The following is a 14,132-nucleotide window of genomic DNA, read 5'->3' as shown; positions in this document are numbered from 1 at the left end:
CCTGAGCAGCTGTAATTGGATGGAACTGGCGGGCTGCAGAGTAACGTGCAGCTCCCAGCCTATTTAAGCTAAGGTGACCAGATTTTTAAAATTAAATCCGGGGACATATTTTTTTATTTATTGGCAAACAGCATAGGACTGCATAATACACAGAGCGCTGGGCACAGGACTGCAAAATACACAGAGCACTGGGCACAGGACTGTATAATACACACAGCGCTGGGCACAGGACCACCCCCATCTGCTCACCTCCCAGTCTCTGCCCTCCACACAGTCACATTTTGGCTTTGCCTCTCCTCCACTGAACAGCAGCAGGAGCTGAATTGAGATTGTCAGCATCCGAGCCACCAGGCTGTTTCTCAGCCAACATGGAATGCCCTGTCTACGTTAATCTGGCCCTTAATCCGGGGACAGAATTGGGGACAGACTTGGTCCGGGGACTGTGTCCTCATTCCGAAGACTGTCCCCGGAAACCAGGGACACCTGGTCACCCTAATTTAAGCTCATATCAGAACATTTGGAATTTCAGCACCAACAGGACTGACAGAGAGCCATCCTTATACCCTCCCATGTTTATGAACTAGTCGCAGTGTTGGTCATTCAGCATAAAGTTGGATGGACAAAGTTAAAACTTTGTTATTATGATAATGTTTAGCCTAAGCCTTTAAGGCTAGGCTGTTGGTTTTTGAAAATGTATTATCTATGGATTAATGGGTTACCCCATAATAAACACAGTGGCCATTTTAAGAAATTAAAAAATCTATTTGTGTGTGTATTTATTCAGGTTTGCTATTGTTATTTTAGGGCCCCCCGTGTCTCATACCTTGAGAGGAATGTACTGTAGGTGCTTCACAGAGACTGGAAAATAATGATTCAATGCAATTATCAGTCATTTTGTAAATCTATACTTTTTTCCTATACTGTATATATGTGTAGCACCTTCTAGTGTGCTACTAGTGTTGGTAAAGGCAAATTTAGCTGGCCCAGGGATAAACCTGAGGCATGGAATCTGGGTCAGGGTTACTAGAGGTTAGTACTGGACGACTCATCCTGGCAGCTCTCTAGTGCAGTGGTCCTCAACCCTGGCCTACAGGTCCCACTAACAGGCCAGATTTGCAAGATAACTGAAATACATCCCAGGTGATATAATTTGCTGCTCGGTGATTGCAGTACTCTATTCTGCATCTCCCCAAGGTAATACTTAAAATCTGGCCTGTTAGTGGGCCCTATAGGCCTGGGTTGAGGACCACTGCTCTAGTGCATCCCCCTGCTTCTAGAATGTTGGAGAATGTTCTAGAAATTAGTGGGCGGAAGCTAGGAGTGGTTGCCTATTTAGGGACCCTCGGGCAATCCCCAGGAAGTGGGCCTGGCAGGAGACCAAGAACCCCTAAATAGCAATGAGCCATGCCTGTCAGGGAGTCAGGTGGATGATGGAGAAGCAGTGCTGAGAGGAGTCTGTTGGTGGTCCTTGAGGGACCCCTGCTTGGGGGGGGGGGGGGTTACGGTTACCTCAGGCTGTAGCTGGGGAGGCTGGCCCAAGAGTGATCCCACCACAGGAGGCAGTTGGAGGGATTTAAGCCACAGAGGCAGCGGAGAGAGCAAGGAGAGACGGTGATTAGATTAGCATGGTGCAGGAACAGACATGAGGAGAGACTGCCAGCTGTAGCAGGTCTCTCTTGAAGACAGCGGTGTGCAAAGCCTTCATCCAACCCTGCCCTGGGGAATCTCCAGTGTATGTCAGTCAGGATGACGGGGAAGAGAAAGCAGCCAGGTGGGCTAGAATTTCTGCAAGCAGTATAGCTGGGATCAGTGTCTTCAGTCAGGCAGAAGGTGGTGCAAGATGCAGTTCACGCCATGTGTGCCACTCTCCTAAGGGTCTGTGAGTTCCTAACCTGTAATGGGCTGAGCTAACAAGAGACTGTTAGTTTCCAAGGAGGGAACCCAGCAGAAGCTATGCAAAGGAACCAAGTTTGTGCAGGAGGAAGGAAGAAGTAGAATTTGTTGTTGGACATTTTTCAAGTTGGGCATCCCATAATCCCAAACCCCATCCAAGTTATTATCCCCTGGTTAAAAAAAAAAAAAAAAAAACAAGTTAAAGGACTGATTCCTGTGCCTGGATGCAAAAAGGAAATCTGACTGGCTGTGCAGCAGTGGGGAACCCTGACGTCAGCAACTCCTACAGGGGTATTGCTACATATGGCATGAATGCTTCTCTTACTGCTGGGCAGGAAACATTTATACTGTCATGTTACAAATTCTGGCTGTATAACATGCTGAATTAATTATAAAACCCAGCAAGATCACGTCAGCTCCCCCTCCGCCATCAACTGTGGTGAGACCTCTGACAGTCTTGTAAAGTGAGCGTCATATGGATGTAATTGGATGGAAGCAGATATACAATGTTTTAATCATTCAGCGCAGGGAAGCTGACCTTATTGGAAATGTTACAAAACATATTTATCATTCTACTTTTTATATACACTATGGAAATGCAGAATTTGCATCTAAAGTAAAGAGATTGGAATACTTAAAGTGTATGAAATACAGGAAAAATATAGACTTGTCTTGTTAAAGCGTTTTTGTTACCCCAACACTTCATATTTCTGATATGTGCCTGCTATACCTTGTACTTGTATAATAAAATATGTTGTTCTGTATGTATTGCTTACTTTGTGTAAAATCTCTGGTGTTCCTGCCAGTCCCTCTGCTTTCCTATTAAAAACTGACCACACTAAGCAGGAGAGCACAACGTGGTCAGGTCTTAGCTATGCTCGGAACTCAGTATGCTCTCCAATGATTAAACTGGTCCTTAAACGCCCTCGCTGCACAGCCATTTAGAGGGAATCTCAGTGCACTGCTGCTTTTCCTCCCCTCAACTCTTATGCAGCTGAGAACAGAGGAAATGTGATCACTTATACAAAAGGGAAAAAAGGGATTTATAATGTTTTTTGTTATATATATATATATATATTTTTTTATCTAAACAAAATTGTTTTGCCTTTTCATTTTTATTTTAATGGGTTGTTTTAAAGCCCATTCACATTAGCGCGACTTGTCAGGCAACTTGTCAGCCTGACAAGTCGTGGTATGTCGCGGTCCATTGAGTAGTATAGGACCCGTTCTAATAGGAGCAACACAAGAAAAAGGGTCCAGTACTACTTTGGGGCGACCTCGGAGCGACTTGCATAGACTTCCATTATGTGAAGTCTCTGCAAGTCGCGCCAAAGTCGCGGTGCACGTGACTTCACAGGTCGCCCCCTGAAGTCGTGTCGCCTCAATGTGAATGGGCTCTTTCAAGGTGATCGTTTACAAATCACTTTAAGCAGCAAACTCCACATGTAGTGTGATTTTCATTAGTAATTCATTCAACCTGACTGTGCTAAAATCTAGGCAATTAAAAGGGAATGCAAAGGGCTTGTGCTCACCTGGGCAGCAGAAGTGCAAGCATTGCACTTGGCTTCCTAGCATTGTCCACCTGGAGAAATTTTTCAGGGCTGCAAGATTCAGAATTTTTTTAGTCCGGCTTACACTACAATATCTCCCTGTTCCAGATGCGATTTTGAATGCGATTTTGATGTTTTCCAGTGTTTTTGATATGTTCTGGTACTTTTTCCCCTCTTTTTTTTCTTCGTTTTCGTTTAGGACAGTGTGCATTCCAATGCACTCTGGTGCACTTATGCATTTTGTCATGTTGCACATGCAATCCATACAGAAAAATAAACAAAATGTTTATCTTTTTTTACACACAAATAGAGGTTTCATTTGGTAGTATTTGATCACCAGTGGTTTTTTTTTTTAATTTTTTGAGCTATAAACAAAAAAAACGCATAAAATTTGGAAAAAATAAAAACAATATTTTTTATTTTGTACCATAAAACAAAACATATCCAATAAAGAAAAAAAAATGTATTCTGCTGCATGTTTAAAAAAAAAAAATCCAATAAGTGTTTATTGATTGGTATGCGTAAAAGTTATAGTGCCTACAAACCATGACATATATAATGTAAATTACATTTTTTTTTCTATTTATTATGGCGGCCATCCGCAAATTATAGTAGGACAGCGATAGTGGGGCAGGCAATCTGACACTAACCGATGCTTGGGGGAACTGACTAACTGCCACTGACAGCACCAGTGACACTAATACAGGGATAATACTATACACTGTCACTGTTCTAATGACACTTGCCTCGAATGGGGTTGTCACCTCATTCCTTTAGGGCCGATTCACATTAGTGTGATGCCAGACATCACATGTGATTCACACCATATTGCTGCGCAGATCACATGCGATGTCTGTGCAATGCAAATTCAGCCATACAAACTGTAAACTAAAGCCCCGTACACACGTAGCGATTGTCGGCCGTAAATATTCGGCCGCCGAACGATCGGCTGATTGTAGGCTTGTTAGTATGATGCTTCCGACAACCGACTCCGACTTTTCGGCCGAACAGAATCGGGTGTGCAGGCATTAAAATTTTTGTTGGCCAACACCAGAACGGCCGATTGTTCGCCAGTCAGTACAGAATTCGGCTGACAAACAGCAGATTTGCAAGACTGGGAATGCTCAGAAAAGAAAAAACACACGGAAAGTTAACCATCACATGACATCACTTCTGCAGTCGGCTGTTGTTGGCCAACAAAATTTGTGTGCAATCTTTTGCAGTTTTCAACAGACACGACAGCCCTGGACAAAAGACGGCCGACCGTTCGGCCGACGATCAGTACGTGTGTACGGGGCTTAAGTAAATAGATACCTAACATATCACGCTTTAACCGTTTGCTGACCGTATACTGTACATACAGTGCCTTTGCGAAAGTATTCGGCCCCCTTGAACTTTGCGACCTTTTGCCACATTTCAGGCTTCAAACATAAAGATATAAATCTGTCGTTTTTTGTGAAGAATCAACAACAAGTGGGACACAATCATGAAGTGGAACGAAATTTATTGGATATTTTAAACTTTGTTAACAAATAAAAAACTGAAAAATTGGGCGTGCAAAATTATTCAGCCCCTTTACTTTCAGCGCAGAAAACTCTCTCCAGAAGTTCAGTGAGGATCTCTGAATGATCCAATGTTGACCTAAATGACTAATGATGATAAATAGAATCCACCTGTGTGTAATCAAGTCTCCGTATAAATGCACCTGCACTGTGATAGTCTCAGAGGTCCATTTAAAGCGCAGAGAGCATCATGAAGAACAAGGAACACACCAGGCAGGTCCGAGATACTATTGTGGAGAAGTTTAAAGCTGGATTTGGATACAAAAAGATTTCCCAAGCTTTAAACATCCCAAGGAGCACTGTGCAAGCGATAATATTGAAATGGAAGGAGTATCAGACCACTGCAAATCTACGAAGACCTGGCCGTCCCTCTAAACTTTCAGCTCATACAAGGAGAAGACTGATCATAGATGCAGCCAAGAGGCCCATGATCACTCTGGATGAACTGCAGAGATCTACAGCTGAGGTAGGAGACTCTGTCCATAGGACAACAATCAGTCGTATACTGCACAAATCTGGGCTTTATGGAAGAGTGGCAAGAAGAAAGCCGTTTCTTAAAGATATCCATAAAAAGTGTAGTTTAAAGTTTGCCACAAGCCACCTGGGAGACACACCAAACATGTGGAAGAAGGTGCTCTGGTCAGGTGAAACCAAAATCAAACTTTTTGGCAACAATGCAAAACGTTATGTTTGGTGTAAAAGCAACACAGCTCATCACCCTGAACACACCATCTCCACTGTCAAACATGGTGGTGGCAGCATCATGGTTTGGGCCTGCTTTTCTTCAGCAGGGACAGGGAAGATGGTTAAAATTGATGGGAAGATGGATGGAGCCAAATACAGGACCATTCTGGAAGAAAACCTGATGGAGTCTGCAAAAGACCTGAGACTGGGATGGAGATTTGTCTTCCAACAAGACAATGATCCAAAACATAAAACAAAATCTACAATGGAATGGTTCACAAATAAACATATCCAGGTGTTAGAATGGCCAAGTCAAAGTCCAGACCTGAATCCAATTGAGAATCTGTGGAAAGAACTGAAAACTGCTGTTCATAAATGCTCTCCATCCAACCTCACTGAGCTCGAGCTGTTTTGTTTTTTGTTAAAGTTTGAAATGTCCAATAAATTTCGTTCCACTTCATGATTGTGTCCCACTTGTTTTTGATTCTTCACAAAAAATTACAGTTTTATATCTTTATGTTTAAAGCCTGAAATGTGGAAAAAGGTCGCAAAGTTCAAGGGGGCCGAATACTTTCGCAAGGCACTGTGTGTGTGTGTATATTTTTATATATATATATATATATATATATATATATGTATGCCAAAAAAATCAAACACACACATATATATGTAGTTCTTAAAGAAAGAGTTCTGGGTTCAGCTACGCTAAAACAGTTTGCATTTTTTCAGATTGTATTGTGCAATGCAATGTGGTTCTATATAGGAAACAACACTATAATGGCTCCCCACTCAACCAACAAATATATTCCTATATCAAAACACAGAAAAATGTGAACATTTGCAAACTGTTTGAGCATGGGCAGCTGCACACACACACACACACATATATATATATATATATATATATATATATATATATATATATATATATATAGATATACAGTGGGTACGGAAAGTATTCAGACCCCCTTAAATTTTTCACTCTTTGTTATATTGCAGCCATTTGCTAAAATCATTTAAGTTCATTCTTCTTCCTCATGAATGTACACATAGCACCCCATACTGACAGAAAAACACAGAATTGTTGACATTGTTGCAGATTTATTAAAAAAGAAAAACTGAAATATCACATGGTCCTAAGTATTCAGACCCTTTGCTGTGACACTCATATATTTAACTCAGGTGCTTTCCATTTCTTCTGATCATCCTTGAGATGGTTCTACACCTTCATTTGAGTCCAGCTGTGTTTGATTATACTGATTGGACTTGATTAGTAAAGCCACACACCTGTCTATATAAGACCTTCCAGATCACAATGCATGTCAGAGCAAATGAGAATCATGAGGTCAAAGGAACTGCCTGAAGAGCTCAGAGACAGAATTGTGGCAAGGCACAGATCTGGCCAAGGTTACAAAAAGATGTCTGCTGCACTTAAGGTTCCTAAGAGCACAGTGGCCTCCATAATCCTCAAATGGAAGACGTTTGGGATGACCAGAACCCTTCCTAGAGCTGGCCGTCCGGCCAAACTGAGCTATCTGGGGAGAAGAGCCTTGGTGAGAGAGGTAAAGAACAACCCAAAGATCACTGTGGCTGAGCTCCAGAGATGCAGTCAGGAGATGGGAGAAAGTTGTAGAAAGTCAACCATCACTGCAGCCCTCCACCAGTCGGGGGTTTATGGCAGAGTGGCCCAACAGAAGCCTCTCCTCAGTGTAAGACACATGAAAGCCCGCATGGAGTTTGCTAAAAAACACCTGAAGGACTCCAAGATGGTGAGAAATAAGATTCTCTGGTCTGATGAGACCAAAATATAACTTTTTGGCCCTAATTCTAAGCGGTATCTGTGGAGAAAACCAGGCACTGCTCATCACCTGTCCAATACAGTCCCAACAGTGAAGCATGGTGTTGGCAGCATCATGCTGTGGGGGTGTTTTTCAGCTGCAGGGACAGGAAGACTGGTTGCAATCGAGGGAAAGATGGATGCGGCCAAGTACAGGGATATCCTGGACAAAAACCTTCTCCAGAGTGCTCTGGACCTCAGACTGGGCCGAAGGTTTATCTTCCAACAAGACAATGACCCTAAGCACACAGCTAAAATAATGAAGGAGTGGCTTCACAACAACTCCGTGACTGTTCTTGAATGGCCCAGCCAGAGCCCTGACTTAAACCCAATTGAGCATCTCTGAAGAGACCTAAAAATGGCTGTCCACCAACGTTTACCATCCAACCTGACAGAACTGGAGAGGATCTGCAAGGAGGAATGGCAGAGGATCCCCAAATCCAGGTGTGAAAGACTTGTTGCATCTTTCCCAAAAAGACTCCTGACTGTATTAGATCAAAAGGGGGCTTCTACTAAATACTGAGCAAAGGGTCTGAATACTTAGGACCATGTGATATTTCAGTTTTTCTTTTTTAATAAATCTGCAACAATGTCAACAATTCTGTGTTTTTCTGTCAGTATGGGGTGCTATGTGTACATTCATGAGGAAGAAGAATGAACTTAAATGATTTTAGCAAATGGCTGCAATATAACAAAGAGTGAAAAATTTAAGGGGGTCTGAATACTTTCCGTACCCACTGTATATAGACATACAGCTGCAAGAAAAAGTATGTGAACCCTTTGGAATGATATGGATTTCTGCACAAATTGGTCATAAAATGTGATCTGATCATCATCTAAGTCACATCAATAGACAATCACAGTCTGCTTAAACTCTGGTTTACTGGCAAGTCACTGGCAAATGCTAACATCCCTGTTAGTGAATCTACAATACGTAAAACACTAAACAAGAATGGATTTCATGGGAGGATACCACAGAGGAAGCCACTGCTGTCCAAACAAAACATTGCTGCACGTTTACAGTTTGCACAAGAGCACCTGGATGTTCCACAGCAGTACTGGCAAAATATTCTGTGGACAGATGAAACCAAAGTTGAGTTGTTTGGAAGAAACACACAACACTATGTGTGGCGAAAAAGAGGCACAGCACACCAACATCAAAACCTCATCCCAACTGTGAAGTATGGTGGTGGGGGCATCATGGTTTGGGGCTGCTTTGCTGCGTCAGGGCTGGACGGATTGCTATCAATTCACTATACCTCCCGCTAACGTTTTATAAAATGTTATTTTTAGCCTACTTTTTGGTATGGAGCATGCGCACATGGGCTATCTGCCAGCAGTAGACTCCGGAGCTATTTTTGCGTTTTACACTTTTATTAAAATCTTTTTTTCTACTTAACTTTTTCACACAGTTTAAAAGCAGTTTATCTCAAGATCATATAACACATCTTTCCCAAGCATTTTTTATTTTTTTCCTGCCATATATTGTGATTTTGAACAAAACAGTCCAGCTTTTAGCTGGACTGTTTTTAACTCCAGCCCTGATGTTATTTGATCTTAGTGAATTTCACATTGCTCATAACGTTTCTGATGGAGGTATAGTGAATTGCATTTGCGCCTTTGCCTAGTCGAAATGGAGTTAAAGTAGAACAAAATCAATGTTGGAGGTATAGTAAATCAGGCCCTAAAGCCCCGTACACACGTACCGATCGTCGGCAGAACGATCAGCTGTCTTTTGTCCAGGGCTGTCCTGTCCGCTGAAAAGTGCAAAAGACCGCACACGAATTTTGTCGGCCAACAACAGCCGACTGCAGAAGTGATGTCATGTGATGGTTAACTTTCCTTGTCTTTTTTCTTTTCTGAGCATGCCCAGTCTTACAAATCTGCCATCTGTCGGCCGAAATCTGTACTGACTGGCAAACAATCGGCCGTTCTGGTGTTGGCCAACAAATATTTTAATGCTTGCACGACAGATTCTGTTCGGCTGAAAATGTGCTGTCGGCTGTCGGAAGCATCATACTAACAAGCCTACAATCGGCCGATCGGTCGTCGGCCAAATCTTTACGGCCGACAATCGGTACGTGTGTACGGGCCTTTAGTGTCTGATTTATCTGCCGCAGTCCTGCTAATAGTCGCTGAAAGGAGGAGACTGTGTTTTCAGTTTCCTCTGTGATTGATAGTTGGGGACCTGGAGCCTGAATATTTCATAGAGATCTGGGTGGGATGAAATCTCCAATCCTGAGACTAGGTCTTGGGAACAGACAGGACACTGATTGTACAGGTGTGTCTGGGTCTTTTAGCAGAGACAGGACCAGGGTTCTTGGCTCTACCCTCCTGAGGTGCCCTGGTGTGCAAGGGAGAAGTGTGCATGTCTGCACAGTGCAGTCCAATAGAGAAGACGAAGGGCACAAACCTGTGGGCTGGAGCAGCAAGGAAGCTGGAAAAGAGAGTGTCAGCACAGAGTGTGTACGGGACAAAGACATTGTTACCGAGGCCAAAGCCTGAAGCAGCAGTGCTGGCCAGAGAGCCAGGTGGCTTTGTATTTTTACTTTAATATTACGTTATTGCTGTGTAAAGTTGAAACCCCTGTGTGAGAATCCTGGATAGATTACATTTTTCTTTTCCTTTAATAAAAGTGTGCCAAAACCCCTCAAATGGCACAACTGGCATGGGCTCACTGGTAGGCTCTACACTTAAGCTAAAAAAGCCCAAATATCAGAATGCTTATTGGGATTTTTTTTAACCAAAAATATGTAGCACAATATGTAGCAGAATACATATTGGCGTAAATATAGAAAGAAATTAGATTTTTTTTTTTTTTTTTTTTTTGCATTTTCATGGATGCGCGTTATAGCAGAAAGTTAATAAATATATATTTCACTGGCCAATTTTTTGAATTGGTGTGATACACCAATGCCTCCCCCCCAATACCACATATTGAAGTGGGGTGTTATTTAACAGTATAATTTTCTAAGATTGTATTTTAGTCCCGCAAAAATTTGGCCTCTTGCTGTGTAAACAGTGCTACACACAGTGACAACAGTTACTGGCCAATTATTTGTAGAAATTGTGTGATAATCCTGTGCCCCCCCCCCCCCCCAATACCACAGATTGAAGTGAGGTCTTTTTTAACAGTATATTATTCTAAGAGTGTATTTTAGTCCTGCAAAAATTTGGCCTCTTGCTGTGTAAACAGTGCTACACACAGTGACAACAGTTACTGGCCAATTATTTGTAGAACTGGCGGACTGACGGATCGGCAGATAGGGAGGAGGGGCAGGCAGAACTTGCATTGCACAAGAGGTACAAAGCAGACTGCAAATGTATCAAGAGTGAGCCATCAACCATGTACAGTCACATCTGGCGCTCCCAGGACGCCGCCACATGGCTCTGCAGTGTGGGCTTTTTTTAATGTGTCCATTGCTGACACCAGTGTTGCCATCTGCAGCCTTTGCAGTCAACACATAAGTCGCGGTAAGCCCAACACTCACCTAGGGACAACCGCCTTAAGAAGGCACCTGAAATCCGCCATCACCAAGCCCAGTGGGAGCAACACCGTCAGAACCCACAAATCCACACTCCATGCTCTCACCGTCCAGCCTCTTCTCCTTTTCCAAATGTTGGAGCGTAAAAAAAGGGTGTCCAACAGGAGTCCGACTACATCGGGTTAACGACCGATGTGGACGCTCTTAGGAGTGATGAACACCTGCACTACTGGGTGGGCAGGCTTGACCTCTGGGCAGAGCTTGCACAATTTGCAATGGAACTGTTGGCTTGCCCCCCGTCCAGTGTCCTGTCCGAAAGGACGTTCAGCGCAGCAGGGGGGATCGTGAACGATAAGCGCACTCGCCTAGCTCATGACAGTGTAGACTACCTCACATTTATAAAAATGAATGAGGCATGGATCTCTGAGGAATTCAACACATGTGACCACCAGTAGACCATGTTTTATTCAATTCCTCATGCCAGGCCACAAATATCAACCCACAACAGTTCCTGGTCCTTGTCTTTGCTAAATACAGTGGCATAAAAGGCATTTCATGTCCATTGAATGGCTAATTTTTGGGGCCTATACAGGCCAAACTGTGTACTGTGAATGCTTCTGTACCTCTAGCCATCATATTGTAACGCTCCTGCGTTTCTTATATGGTGTGGATTTTCAGCTGCAGAAATAGTTCCACGTCAGTAGTCATGTAAGAGATATGCTGAGATACCATTCCCAACCTCAATGACTCATCATGTGTGGAAGGTCTTATTTCAGCCAGTAAATACACACAATTAGCAAGCTGGTTCCTAGATTGACTTTATGTATGTGGTAACACAATGATGAAGTTTGAGGGATAGGTTGAGTGGAGGTGATAGGTGATAGACACTTGAAGGTGAGACAGTAGCAGATGGATGCAGGAAGGTTTAGCAATGTTGTATGATAGCAGATGATAGAATAGCAGGTGGACATACAAAAGAGATCAACCCAGTGCAGAAAAGTAGCAGTAGTCTCAAGAGCTAGCAATCTAGTTTATGCAGATGTAATAAACAGTCTTTACTATGCAGAGCTAGATAGTGTAAGCTTAGTATAAGTTTATAGAGAATTCCCCTGCGGGGTACTTAGCACTATTAGCGATACAGCCGAAGGGTGGTTCAGGAGAGGCGGATGATCCAGTAGCGGGATACAGGGATCAGCGCAGCGAGGTTCCATCAGCGAAGTAAGCTTGCAAGCATGGAAGCTTCAAGCAAGGTTAGCATCCAAGTAAGGGTGTTTGAACGAACACATGTGAGTGAGAACCGACGCCTTAAATAGCCATCTAGTCCGGCGCTGAGTGATGACAGCTCCAGTCTTAAAGGTGTATGCGCACCTTTCCAAAAGTAAATGGTAGGGCGCATACACTTGTGGAAAGTGTAATTTAGGGTACCAAAGGTACCGGAACATTACAATACCCCCCCCTTAAGGCCTGCTCCTGAAGGCCTCTGGAGCTGGTTTGTCTGGGTATCTCGCATGAAAATTGCGGATTAATCTAGGGGCATGTATGTCAGAGGTGTTTAGCCAGGTGTCGTCTTGGGGCCCATAGTTCTTCCATCTAACCAAGTACTGAAGTCTTCTTCTGTAGATACGAGAATCCAGAATCTCTTTTATCTCGTATTCTTCTCCACCTTCAACTTGTACAGGAGGGGGAGGTGGAATATTAGGCCTTATTCCTTGGTCCGGAACATGGGGTTTTAGTAGCGACACATGGAAAATGGGATGGATTTTTAGGTCCATTGGCAATGTAAGCTGCACTGCAGCTTTTCCAATAAGTTTCTTGATTCGGAAAGGTCCCAAGAACAGAGGTCCAAGCTTTTTGCTAGGGATCTTCAGTCTCAAGTTTTTTGTTGAGAGCCAAACGAGGTCCCCGATAGTATACTGTGGAGAAGGTCTTCTACGAAGATCATAGTACTTCTTTTGTTGACTGTGAGCGTGTGCAATGGTAGTATTTAGTAAACCCAGAGAATCCTTTATTTGGGAAAGATAGTCTGAGGCTACTGGGTTATTTGAAGGAAGGATGCGTGGAGGGAGAATAGAGGGATGGAACCCATAGTTCAAGTAGAACGGACTCTGCTTGGTTGTACTGTGAGTTGCGTTGTTGTAGGCAAATTCTGCCAGGGGGAGAAGATCCAACCAATCATCCTGTTGGTAAGAAGTGTAACAACGTAAATACTGCTCGATGCATTGGTTGACTCTTTCAGTCTGTCCGTTGGTCTGCGGATGGTAAGGAGAAGTGAGCTTCCGCTCAATCCGTAGTATGTGACATAGTTCTTGCCAGAATTTAGAAATAAATTGGGATCCACGGTCAGACAGAAGAGTTTTTGGGATGTAATCTGAAGACATGTTTCATCAGGAGTTCTGCCGTTTGTTTGGACGAAGGTAGTCTGCGAATAGCAATGAAATGTGCCATCTTTGTCAGATGGTCTACTGACACCAAGATGGTATTAAATCCTTTGGAAGGAGGCAATTCTACGATGAAGTCCAATGACAAAACCTCCCATGGAGTTTGGGGTATTGGTAGACTGCATAGTAGACCGGATGGTCTCGTAGTGTCAATTTTGGACCTGGCACAGACATTGCATGAAGAGACGAATTTTTGTATAGATGTTTTCATGTCAGGCCACCAGAATTGTCGAGAAATCAAATTGAAAGTCTTTGTCATACCCATATGTCCTGCCATAGGCACATCATGCGATAATTCCAAGATCTTGGTGCGTAAGGTAGGTGGTATGTAAAGTTTGTCATTGTAGTAGAGGAAGCCTTCTGCATCAGTATTTAGTTGTGGTGGGGGTGAATCCAAACTTATACCATGCAGAACCTCTTCCTTTAAGGAACGGACAACTCCAATAATGCGTTTGTGAGGTATTATAGGAACGGAAGGGATTTCAAAGTAGTTTTCTTCAGTTAGTCGTGATAGTGCATCCGCCTTTTTGTTCTTATCTGCAGGTGTGTAGGTCACTAGGAAGTTAAACCTTAGAAAGAATAGTGACCATTGTACCTGTCGATGCGAGAGAGTTTTGCTAGTCTGAAGATATTGGAGGTTTTTATGGTCCGTGTATATAATTATTGGTAGTTGGGTGCCTTCG

Source organism: Pelophylax lessonae (genome assembly GCF_965119305.1).
Source record: "Pelophylax lessonae genome assembly, chromosome: 11".
In the NCBI taxonomy this organism is placed as follows: Eukaryota; Metazoa; Chordata; class Amphibia; order Anura; family Ranidae; genus Pelophylax; species Pelophylax lessonae.
This window is presented reverse-complemented; position numbering follows the sequence as displayed.